Genomic DNA, 13,781 nt, shown 5'->3' with positions numbered 1-13,781 from the left:
CCACCTGTTGTTGAGATCAAGCCTTTTGGATTTGTCGTGCAGAGGCCTCTTTCTGCAAATGCAAAGTAATTGAGTAGAAAGCATAGTAAAAATTGCTTTCCCCCCACTGTCTTAGATGAAACAGTGTTTGGAATTATTGTATCCAGAGGTTTTTTCTTTTAGTGCTGAGACTAAGTTGGCAAGAGCACTTGTCTTGGGAACAGCAGGTCCTAGGTTCAAATCCAAACTGCACCTTTTCCTCAGATTATGGGAGAGTGGCTTTCTGATCTGAAACTATTTGCGTGGCCAATAGCATATGTTTGTCCTGATTTCCATTTTCCGAGCTGACACTGGGTTTGGATGTAATGCAACTGGAGGTTCCAATAAACACGTAACACATGATTAAGTATAGATTAAATAAAAATAAATTTATGCATTTTCTGCTTCGATCTTCATCAGAGACCAGGGTACCGGTAAGGTTTGAGACATAATCCTCCAGACTCTAAAAGACCAACTCCATCTTGTCAGCATTTTCTGCATCCTGACATGTTGGTTTTTGTTGAGTAATGTTTTTTTCTTCGATTTTTTATCAGACAAATGTCTCTTCCGAAGAATCTTTGTGGTGCTGTGTCTTAGCTGGTCAAACGCCTGTCTTGTAAATAGAAGATCCTGGGCTCAAATCCCAGCAGCGTCTTAGTCCAGGTGGTGCTCGTGCATGGTTCGCAGAGATTAATGAAACAAATCATGCAATTGTAAAGCTTTGAGGCTTAATGAATAGTGCGACAAACTGAGTTAATCAATCTCTTTGGTTGTCTCTTTAAGACTTGCTGTCTTTTTTTTAGTCTCTTTGTGCAAAAACGTCTTGTAGTCTTTTCAGTGGTGGCGCTGTGGCTTAGTTGGTCAAAGCGTCTGTCTCGTAAACAGGAGATCCTGGGTTCAAATCCCAGCAGTGCCTAATGTACAGGTGCCAGAATAGCTTCTTCTTAAAAGTTACTAGTGTTTGCACAGCGAGCTGTTTAGCAGTCTGTTTCTTAAGAAAACTCAAATCCTCGAGAATGCTGCTAGTTCAAGAGGGCTTTGGACAATGGATTTATATAGCATTATGTGGTAATGCATAACTAATTGGACTTTAATATTTCAAGTCCAGACATTCGCACATGCAGTCCTACTGTTGTATGTTTTTCTTATTCGATTAAACAATTAGGCCCTCTGACAGCTATGTGGCGCTGTGGCTTAGTTGGTCAAAGCGCCTGTCTAGTAAACAGGAGATCCTGGGTTCAAATCCCAGCAGTGCCTTGTCCGCAGTGAGCAGTGCTTTTATGGGCTTGAGAGTACCACAAGGTGCTTCCTGCTCGAACAGTGCTAAACAAAGCAGGGCTCTGTGGCGCAATGGATAGCGCATTGGACTTCTAGGCTGTGAACTAAGTCATTCAAAGGTTGTGGGTTCGAGTCCCACCAGAGTCGCTAGCTTCTTCCTTTTTCTTCACTGCCTCAGGTGTGGTGCGTTTCCAACATTTTAGGCATCTGTCCATCCCGTTTTGCTTCTTTCTTTCATTGCGCAGTGAAGGCTCAGAGACTAGGGTACTCTACAATGAAGCTGATGACTTAATTGAGCCGTTTTAAATAAGGGAGATTAGAAAAAGGTGCAGGGCCGAGTGGGCTTGAGGAATGACTCGAAGGCAAACTGTGGTTTTGGGCAAAAGTGACTACCACCTGTTGTTGAGATCAAGCCTTTTGGATTTGTCGTGCAGAGGCCTCTTTCTGCAAATGCAAAGTAATTGAGTAGAAAGCATAGTAAAAATTGCTTTCCCCCCACTGTCTTAGATGAAACAGTGTTTGGAATTATTGTATCCAGAGGTTTTTTCTTTTAGTGCTGAGACTAAGTTGGCAAGAGCACTTGTCTTGGGAACAGCAGGTCCTAGGTTCAAATCCAAACTGCACCTTTTCCTCAGATTATGGGAGAGTGGCTTTCTGATCTGAAACTATTTGCGTGGCCAATAGCATATGTTTGTCCTGATTTCCATTTTCCGAGCTGACACTGGGTTTGGATGTAATGCAACTGGAGGTTCCAATAAACACGTAACACATGATTAAGTATAGATTAAATAAAAATAAATTTATGCATTTTCTGCTTCGATCTTCAACAGAGACCAGGGTACCGGTAAGGTTTGAGACATAATCCTCCAGACTCTAAAAGACCAACTCCATCTTGTCAGCATTTTCTGCATCCTGACATGTTGGTTTTTGTTGAGTAATGTTTTTTTTCTTCGATTTTTTATCAGACAAATGTCTCTTCCGAAGAATCTTTGTGGTGCTGTGTCTTAGCTGGTCAAACGCCTGTCTTGTAAATAGAAGATCCTGGGCTAAAATCCCAGCAGCGTCTTAGTCCAGGTGGTGCATATGCATGTTGCGGCATTATTGCTTTACGCCGTGGTAAGGGTAAACAACGACGCGTGAGTCCGCTGTGATTCCCTTTCTCATCTTTATTTTATCACATCTTGTGCCATCAAATCAGTGAAATAGCTCATTGCTCCTCAGTAGCACCCTTTAGCACAAACAAACTCACGGTCTGAAAATTGTTTCCTCTTCCCTTACTACTACTTGGCTTCCTTAAATCCCAATTTTGACAAAATAGGTCTTTATTCACAAAATCACAACAATAAAGCAAATACTTAGACATGAATAATATACGAATACAAAATACTCAAACCTGAATACAATAATTATCAAATGTAAACTTAATAATTATAATAATCGTATCATCCAATCAACCCATTTAGTCCAAACATAGTAATAATAAAAGAAAGAAATGGCTCCAACACAGAGATTAACGAAGTGAATCATGCAATCGTGGAGCTTTGATCCACACTTTATACATATACATAAACAATACACTCTATACAAGGTCTATCCTGTCAAGGTCTGGGATAAAACCCTGCTCTCTGGCGAGAGAGGTGAGTCACTTACCAACTGAGAGTTGATGAACACACTCTATATATATATATATCCACACTTCATACATTTACACACACATACTACACTCAATACATATCCACACTTTACACTACACTCAATACATTTACACACACACACACACGCACTCCATATATAAACACACATATACCTATCCACACATGGTACACTACTTTCACAGTCTGGAATAGAACGCGGGTCTCTGGCGTGAGAGGTGAGTCACTTACCAACTTAGCTACTGTGAGTTGATGAACACTCTCAATGCATATACACCCTATACTCTGTACATATACACTCTATACATATACACACATGATGCACTCCATACATATTCACACATGATACACTTTACATATATATACACACACACATGATGCACTCCATACATATACACACATGATACACTCTAATGTACAGGTGCCAGAATTGCTTCTTCTTAAAACTTACGAGTGTTTGCACAGCGAGCTGTTTAGCAGTCTTATTTCTTAACAAAACTCAAATCCTTAAGAACGCTACTCGTCAAGAGGGCTTTGGACCATGGCTTTATATATTATGCTGTGGTAATGCGTAACCAACTGGACTTTAATATTTCAAGTCCAGACATTCGCACATGCATGGCTAACGATATATACACACATGATACACTCTATACATATCCAAACTTTATACATATACACACACATGATACACTCTATATATATCCACACTTTATACATTTACACACACAATACTTATCCACACATGATATACTCTAAACATATCCACACTCTATACATACACACAAGATACACTCCTGTCAAGTCTGATGTGAGAGGTGAGTCACTTACCGACTGAGCTACGTATATGTATAAAGCGTATCATGTGTATATGTACAGAGTATAGCGTGTATCATGTGTGCATTTCTATAGAGTCACTCACCGACTGAGCTACTGGTAGTTGATGAACACACTCTCTATATATGCACACATGATACACCCTGTACTCTGTACATATACAATCTATACATATGATACACTCTATACACTTCTCTCACTAGGATAGAACTCGGGTCTCTGGCGTGAGAGATGAGTCACTTACCGACTCCATACATATACACACATGATACACTCTATACATATATACACACACACACGATGCACTCCATACATATACACACACCTGATGCACTCTATACATATTTACACGATACACTCTATACAAATAGACACGTAAAACACTATATACTTAAAGACTCATCATGCACTCTTTACATATAAACACATGATACACTTTACATATATGCAGACATTATAAACTCTATACATATACACACTCCTCTCACTAGGAGAGAACCCAGGTCTCTGGCATGAGAGGTGAGTGACATATCAACTGAGCTGCTGGGAGTTGATAAACACACTTTATAAATAGGCACACATGATACACACTATACTCTGTACATATACACACTCTATACATATACACACATGATGCACTCTATACATATCCAACATTATAAACTCTATACATTTACATATGATACATTCTACATATATATGCACACATGACACACTCCATAATTATACACATGTTACACATCCAACATTATACACATACGAAACACTCTATACATATACACACACATATATATGAACATATGATACACTCTATACATTCACATAGACACACATGATACAATCTATACATATCCACACATCCAACATATACACACATGATACACTCCTGTCAAGGACTGGGATAGAACACTGGTCTCTGGCGTGAGAGGTGAGTCACTTACCAACTGAGCTACTAGGAGTTGATAAAAACCATTCTATACACATGCACACATGATACACCCTATACTCAATACATATCCACACACTATACTACACCCTATACATTTAGACACATACGATGCACTCCATACATATACACACACTAAACATATACACACATGATACACTCTATACATATTCACACATGATACACTCCTTTCACAGTCTGGGATAGAACCTGGGTCTCTGATATGAGACACACATGATACACCCTATACTCTGTACATATACACACTCTATACATAATCACACATGATACACTTTACATACTGTATATATAAACACGCGATACACTCCTGTCAAGGTCTGGCATTTTTTGACATTTAGGCTTTAATATTGGAAATCACTGTTCAGATGTACCTTAATCTATGTGTTAATTGCTGCCATTAAAACATTTAAGAATGTACATTTTAGGCCTAGTACAAAATGTATTTTTTTCACAAAACGCGATATCCACCAGACCAGTTTCTTTACAAAGTGCGATATAACAGTTATAGAACGTTCTGGATGCTGTGCAAGCTCAGCATCCCCAGGGAAGAGAGTCATCGCCGGTAAAGTGCTCCGAGTTTGCTCAGTAATGCGAGTGATGTTGGTCTGTGTCATGCCGACAAAATGTCAGATGAAGACGTAGCCTTCAATTTCACAAAAATGTATAAAAATGCTACAAAAGTGGACCAGGATAAAATAATCCTGCGTCTGTCAGTGTCCGCTGATGTCAGGAAGAAGGCCAGGGAGCACTTGCGCCAAAAGCTGCGATGCATGCGACTGTATAAATTGCTTGCGCGCTCCCGTTTACTTGTGCGAAATTGTGATTGGAGACACAACTGATGTGTGATTGGTTCTCTTTCAAATAGACTAGACAAAAAGTTATGCTCATGCACCCGACAGTCTTGCTGCTTTCAAGAGCTCCAGCACCAGTTGTTGTTATTTCTTTGACCATTCTTTGAACAGATTATTCATTGGCCTAACATTAATCGTGTGCACGTGATCTTCCTTTCATTATCATACATGGTGTGTTTTTCACCTGCTTTCTTTTGCTTGTAGTTATTTTTGTTAATATGTTTTAATTATCATCCTTTAAAATAACATTGCTCTAATATGAGATTAACTCCCTATTTGTGTGTAGTTAACTGGTGATCTCAGACCTTTAGCCAGGACAGAATACTGTGCATATTGATACATTACAATAATTATTTTTTTAAATGTCAATTATTATTATAATTTTTTAAAGAAATGTTTTATTAAATAAAAAGGACATTATACAGCTATATTTTGCTTGTTTTGACACATTTAAAAATTGTGGCTAAGAAATAATCATTATTTGTGTTTGGTGTGGTCAGAGATATATTTGGTAAATCCTTCATTTTGAGCTCTGGAAAGTGACGTGAAATGAAAACTAATTGTAATATGACACTATAAAACTATGACCCATTTGCTCATGCTCATTGAACAAGCTCATACACTACACACAAAAGGTTAAATAAATGTGTAGGTATGTGGACATAACAAAATCTAAATCAAGTCATTTTAGCATGTCAAAGTCATATTTATGCATATAAAATATTTCCCCAACAACAAAATAGCCACAGTGGCTGGTGATCAAAAAAGTTATTGTCAAGCCCTGATCATTATTATTATTATTACTATAGTGAAATAATTCGTTAAATATGACGGTGCAAGGCAATCTTGTGTCGCGGACTCTGCAACAGAGACAAGAACTGTGACGCCGCGGCTCCGCCCACTCTGATCATAAAGGGTTGGTTTTCAGCAACGGTGTGGAAGGAGCCGCACTCCACTCTTTCTGTAACAAGCTACAAAGTCGTTTATCTAACTAACTTAATCTTACTTATCAAACAAAACATTGATTCACTAGACTTTCTTAATGGTTTTACAATAGTAGAATATAGCCCAAGGTGGATATATAGCGTTTTGCAAAAAAAAAAAATTATGTTATGTTGTGTTGTGTACGTTTTGGCCAAAACTAACTCAGAATCGTATTATTATTAATTAATCTTTGTATATATTATTCCAAATATTTATGATGTATTGTTTTATTTAACCAATTTAAGATGTTTGACAATGTTAAGATAAATATGTTGCACTTTGGCATGGTTTTTGAGTTATTTATGAACTATTTATGGACATAAATTAAATTTAAAATATCCTGGATTTGACGAATACTGTGTTCCTGGCTTTCACTGAGCTCAAGTAATAGTTTAATGTACAAAAATTGTGAATGAACTTGACTGTTGATGTCTTAAATAATACACACACACACACACACATATATATATATATATATATATATATATATATATATATATATATATATATATATATATATATATATATATATATATGAACATATGATACATTCTACATATATGTGCAAACATGACCACACTCCATACTTATACACACATAATACACTCTATACATATCCAACATTATACACTCACATATAAACACATGATACATTCTACATTTATGTGCACACATGATACAATATACATATGATTCACTCTATACATATACACTCATGAAACACTCTATACATATACACACACATATATGAACATATGATACATTCTACATATATGTGCACACATGATACACTCTATACATATACACACATCCAACATTATACACTCTATATATTCACATATACGTAGACACACTCTATACATATACACCCCTGGTACACATCCACACATAATGCACTCCATACATATACACACATCCAACATTATACACTCACATATAATACATTCTACATATATGTGCACACATGATACACTATACATACAATTCTCGCAATACATATACACCCATGATTCACTCTATACATATCCACTCCATACATATGATACATTCTACATACATGAGACCAACATTACATATCCAACATTATACACTCTATACATTTACACACATGATACACATTCTACATACATATGCACACGTGACACACTCCATACATATACACACATGATACACTCTATACATATCCAACATTATACACTCACATGATACAGTCTACATATATGTGCACACATGATACACTATACATATGATTCACACTTTATACATTCACATGTACAGACATGATACACTCTATACATATACACATGATGCAAGGACCGGGACAGAAACCTGGTCTCTGGTGTGACAGGTGAGTCACTTACCAACTGAGCTACTGGGAATTGATAAACGCACGCTGTACATATGCACACATGATACACCCTATACTCTATACATATCCAACATTATACACTCTATACAATTACACACATATTTATGAACATATGATACATTCTACATATATGTGCACACATGATACCCTATACATATGATTCACTCTATACATATACAAACATCTAACATTATACACTCGCGATACATTCTACATATATGTAGACACACATGATACACTCTGTACATATACACCCATGATACAGTCTATACATATCCACACATGATACATTCTACATATATGTGCACACATGATACACTCTATACATATACACACATCATACATTCTACATATATGTAGACACACTATACTTATGATTCACTATATAGATATACACATGATGCATTCTATACATATACACACATCATACATGATACACTCTATACATTCACAAATACGTAGACACACATGATACATTCTATACATATACACACATCCAACATGATACACTTTATCCATATCCACACACTCCAAACATATTGTACACACTATACATATGATTCCCTATATATATATATATATACATGATACATTCTATATATATATATATATGCACACATGACCACACTCCATACATATCCAACATTATACACATGATACACTCTATACATATACACACATCCAACATTATACACTCTATAGATTCACAAATACGTGGACACACATGATACATTCTATACATATCCAACATTGTACACTCACATATAAACACATGATACATTTTATGTAGACACACTATACATATTATTCCCTATATATATATGTACACACATGATACATTCTATACATATACACACATCACACATATCCACACTTTACACATTCACTTGTACAGACATGATACACTCTATACATATACACATGATGCACTGTCAAGGACTGGGATAGAACCGTGGTCTCTGGTGTGACAGGTGAGTCACTTACCAACTGAGCTACTGGGAGTTGATAAACACATATCCAACATTGTACACTCACATATAAACACATGATACATTCTACATATATGTAGACACTCTATACATATGATTCACTATATATATATATATATATATATATATATATATATATATATATATATATATATATATATATATATATATATATATATATATATATATATATATATATATATATATATATATATATATATATATAAAAACACACATAATACATTCTATACATATACACACACCCAACATTATACACTCTATACATATACACACATCATACATATCCACACTTTATACATTCACAGACATGATACACCCTATACATTCACAAATACGTAGACACACATGATACATTCTATACATATACACACACCCAACATTATACACTCTATACATTCATGTGCACTATATACATATACACTCTATCCATATCCACACTCCATACATATTGTACACATATGTAGACACACTATACATATGATTCCCTATATATATATATATACACATTATACATTCTATACATATACACTCTATACATTCTACATATATATGCACACATGACCATACTCCATACATATCCAACATTATACACACACATGATACACTCACATATAAACACATGATACATTCTACATATATGTAGACACACTATACATATGATTTCCTATATATATATATATAGACACGATACATTCTATACATCACACATTCACTTGTACAGACATGATACACTCTATACATATACACATGATGCACTGTCAAGGACTGGGATAGAACCCTGGTCTCTGGTGTGACAGGTGAGTCACTTACCAACTGAGCTCACTTGATACACCCTATACTCTGTACAAATACACACATTATGCACTCTATACATATCCAACATGATACACTCTATACATTTACACATATATATATATGAACATAAGATACATTCTACATATATATGCACACATGACCACACTCCATACATATCCAACATTATACACTTATGTGCACACATGATACATATACACACATCCAACATTATACACTCACATTTAAACACATGATACATTCTACATATATGTAGACACACTATACATATGATTCCCTATATATATATATATACACACACACGATACATTCTATACATATACACACATCACCACATTCACTTGTACAGACATGATACACTCTATACACATACACATGATGCACTGTCAAGGACTGGGATAGAACCGTGGTCTCTGGTGTGACAGGTGAGTCACTTACCAACTGAGCTCACTTGATACACCCTATACTCTGTACAAATACACACATTATGCACTCTATACATATCCAACATGATACACTCTATACATTTACACATATATATATATGAACATAAGATACATTCTACATATATATGCACACATGACCACACTCCATACATATCCAACATTATACACTTATGTGCACACATGATACATATACACACATCCAACATTATACACTCACATTTAAACACATGATACATTCTACATATATGTAGACACACTATACATATGATTCCCTATATATATATATATATATATATACACACACACGATACATTCTATACATATACACACATCACCACATTCACTTGTACAGACATGATACACTCTATACACATACACATGATGCACTGTCAAGGACTGGGATAGAACCGTGGTCTCTGGTGTGACAGGTGAGTCACTTACCAACTGAGCTACTGGGAGTTGATAAACACACTCTGAACATATGCACACATGATACACCCTATACTCTGTACAATTACACACATTATGCACTCTATACATATCCAACATTATACACTCATTTTACACACATATAAACACATGATACATTTATGTGCACACATGATACACTATACATAGGATTCACTCTATACATATACACACATCCAACATTATACACACTATAGATTCACAAATACGTAGACACACATGATACATTCTATACATATCCAACATTGTACACTCACATATAAACACATGATACATTCTACATATATGTAGACACTCTATACATATGATTCACTATATATATATATATACACATGATACATTCTATACATATACACACATCATACATATCCACACTTTATACATTCACAGACATGATACACCCTATACATTCACAAATACGTAGACACACATGATACATTCTATACATATACACACACCCAACATTATACACTCTATACATTCATGTGCACTATATACATATACACTCTATCCATACTCCATACATATTGTACACATATGTAGACACACTATACATATGATTCCCTATATATATATATACACATTATACATTCTACATATATATGCACACATAACCACACTCCATACATATCCAACATTATACACTTATGTGCACACATGATACACTCTATACAAATACACACATGAAACACTCTATACACACATATGATACATTCTACATATATGTATACAAATACGTAGACACACATGATACATTCTATTCATATACACACATCCAACATTATACACTCATGTGCACTATATACATATAAACTCTATCCATATCCACACTCCATACATATTGTACACATACTATACATATGATTCCCTATATATATATATATATATACACACATGATGCACTCTATATATATGATACATTCCACATATATATGCACACATGACCACACTCCATACACTCTATACATATCCAACATTATACACTCACATATAAACACATGATACATTTATGTGCACACATGATACACTACACATAGGATTCACTCTATACATATACACACATCCAACATTATACACTCTATAGATTCACAAATACGTAGACACACATGATACATTCTATACATATACACACATCCAACATTATACACTCACATATAAACACATGATACATTCTACATATATGTAGACACACTATACTTATGATTCACTATATATATACACATGATACATTCTATACATATATACACATCATAATACACTCTAAACATTCACAAATACGTAGACACACATGATACATTGTATACATATACACACATCCAACATTATACACTCATGTGCACTATATACATATACACTTTATCCATATCCACACACATTGTACACATATGTAGACACACTATACATATGATTCCCTATATATACATGATACATACTATATATATATATATATATATATATATATATGCACACATGACCACACTCCATACATATCCAACATTATACACTTATGTGCACACATGATACATATACACACATCCAACATTATACACTCACATTTAAACACATGATACATTCTACATATATGTGGACACACTATACATATGATTCCCTATATATACACACACACACACACGATACACTCTATACATATACACATGATGCACTGTCAAGGACTGGGATAGAACCGTGGTCTCTGGTGTGACAGGTGAGTCACTTACCAACTGAGCTACTGGGAGTTGATAAACACACTCTGTACATATGCACACATGATACACCCTATACTCTGTACAATTACACACATTATGCACTCTATACATATCCAACATTATACACTCACATATAAACACATGATACATTTATGTGCACACATGATACACTATACATAGGATTCACTCTATACATATACACACATCCAACATTATACACACTATAGATTCACAAATACGTAGACACACATGATACATTCTATACATATCCAACATTGTACACTCACATATAAACACATGATACATTCTACATATATGTAGACACTCTATACATATGATTCACTATATATATATATATATATATATATATATACACACATGATACATTCTATACATATACATATATACATATACATACATATATAGACACACTATACATATGATTCATTATATATACACACATCATACACTCTATACATATACACATGATGCACTGTCAAAGACTGGGATAGAACCCTGGTCTCTGGTGTGACAGGTGAGTCACTTACCAACTGAGCTACTGGGAGTTGATAAACACATTCTGTACATATGCACACTTGATACACCCTATACTCTGTACAAATACACAGATAATGCTCTCTATACATATCCAACATTATACACTCTATGCATTCACATATAATACATTCTACATATATGTGCACACATGATACACTATACATACGATTCTCGCAATACATATACACTCATGATTCACTCTATACATATCCACTCCATACATATGATACATTCTACATACATGAGACACAATATCCATATCCAACTTTGTACACTCACATATAAACACATGATACATTCTACATATATGTAGACACACTATACATATTATTCACTATATATATACACACACATGAGACACTTTATACATATTCACACATCAAACATATCCACACTTTATACATTCATATGTGCACACATGATACACTATATGATTCACTACATACACATGATACAAATCCAACATTATACACTCACACATAAACACATGATACAGTCTACATATATGTGCACACATGATACACTATACATATGATTCACACATATATCCACACTTTATACATTCACATGTACATATACATATGATTCACTATATATATATATATATATATATATATATATATATATACACATGATACATTCTATACATATACACACATCATACATATCCACACTTTATACATTCACAGACATGATACATGTCTCCAACATTGTACACTCACATATAAACACATGATACATTCTACATATATGTAGACACTCTATACATATGATTCACTATATATATATATATATATATATATATATATATATATATATATATA

General features: G+C 34.5%; 3 non-coding genes across 3 annotated transcripts; all 3 read left to right on the top strand.

Moving 5' to 3' along the window:
• Nucleotides 1-860: 860 nt before the first annotated feature.
• On the top strand, nt 861-934 carry trnat-cgu (transfer RNA threonine (anticodon CGU)). Its single transcript has one exon. It is a non-coding gene; the product is annotated as a tRNA-Thr (tRNA).
• Nucleotides 935-1,201: 267 nt separating this feature from the next.
• Nucleotides 1,202-1,275, top strand: trnat-agu (transfer RNA threonine (anticodon AGU)). The gene has a single exon. It is a non-coding gene; the product is annotated as a tRNA-Thr (tRNA).
• Nucleotides 1,276-1,354: 79 nt separating this feature from the next.
• Nucleotides 1,355-1,443, top strand: trnar-ucu (transfer RNA arginine (anticodon UCU)). The gene is given in 2 exon segments: nt 1,355-1,391; nt 1,408-1,443. It is a non-coding gene; the product is annotated as a tRNA-Arg (tRNA).
• The last annotated feature ends 12,338 nt before the right edge of the window (nt 1,444-13,781 follow it).

Source organism: Danio aesculapii, chromosome 5 (genome assembly GCF_903798145.1).
Source record: "Danio aesculapii chromosome 5, fDanAes4.1, whole genome shotgun sequence".
Taxonomy (NCBI): domain Eukaryota; kingdom Metazoa; phylum Chordata; class Actinopteri; order Cypriniformes; family Danionidae; genus Danio; species Danio aesculapii.
The sequence above is the reverse complement of the archived record's forward strand: the minus strand, read 5'-3'. Positions and strand labels throughout refer to the sequence as shown.